A 1,284-nucleotide genomic window follows, 5' to 3' on the forward strand; every position below is an offset into this window, starting at 1 on the left:
GAACCTTAAGGTCAGCGGTTCGAAACTACCAGCTGCTCCGCGGGAGAAAGATGAGGCTTTCTACTCCCGTAAAGATTTACACCCTCGGAAACCCAATACAGGGTCGCTATGGGTCAGAACCGACTCGATGGCACATAACAACAACAACAACATTATTCTTCAGTGTTTCATGGTATTCTGTAGTGTGCATGTACCAAAATTTATCTACTCATTTTTTCCACTGATGGGCATTTAGGTTGTCTCTATCTTTTTGCTAGTGTGAATAGTGCTGTGATGAATATTATTGTGCATTTATCTATTCATGTCATGGCTCTTATTTCTTGGGATTATATACCAAGTAGAGGGATTGCTGGATCATGTGGTATTCCTACTTCCAACTTTTGAGGAAGCACCATACTGTTTCCCACAGTGGTTATACCATTTTACAGTCTCATTATTAATGTACAAGGATCCCAGGCTCACCACACCCTTGCTATCATTGATGGTTTTATGTTTTGTTTTGTTTTTTAATTTTGCTATCAATGCTGGAGTGAGAAGATATCTCATTGTTGTTTGGATTTACATCTCTCTAGAAGTCCTGGTGTGGCGCTGTGGGTAAACGCACTGGACTGCAAAGTCAGTTCAAACTTCAAGGTTGGCTGCTCAAGCTCACCAGCCACTCCTCAGAAACCCTATACAGGGTCACTATGGTTTGGAACCGACTCGATGGCACTTAATAACAACAACAAAGTGACTAATTATTGCAAATACTGCCTCAGATGTTTGTTGACAGCCTGAATGTCTTCTTTGGTGAAGTGTCTGTTCATTTCCTCAGCCCATTTTTTAATTGAGTTGCTTCTTTTTCTCCTGTATAGGTGTTGTAGTTTTCTATACATTTTGGAGATCAGTACATTGTCTGGTATGCCATTGCAAAAAAAAAAAAAAAATGTTTCCCAGTCTGTGGTTTCATTCTTTATTCTTTGAGTGAAGATCTTTTGATGCACATAAATGTCTAATTGTTAAGAGGCCCAGTAATCTATTTTGCCTTCTGAGGTTTGTGTGTTTTCATTTGTTTGATTACTGTATTTATGCCATGTATCAGACAGAGCCCCTAAGTTTGTTCCTATTTTGTTCCTATTTTTTTGTAGTTCTAGGTTTTAATCCATGTTGAGTTTGTTTTTGTATATGGTGTGAGATATGGATCTCGTTTCATTTTATTGCAAATACATTTCTAACTTTACCAGCACCATTTGTTGAAGAGACTATGTCTTCCCCATTTAATGTGTTTTGCCCATTGTCAAAGAT

This window comes from Chrysochloris asiatica, unplaced genomic scaffold (genome assembly GCF_000296735.1).
Source record: "Chrysochloris asiatica unplaced genomic scaffold, ChrAsi1.0 scaffold00071, whole genome shotgun sequence".
Lineage (NCBI taxonomy): Eukaryota > Metazoa > Chordata > Mammalia > Afrosoricida > Chrysochloridae > Chrysochloris > Chrysochloris asiatica.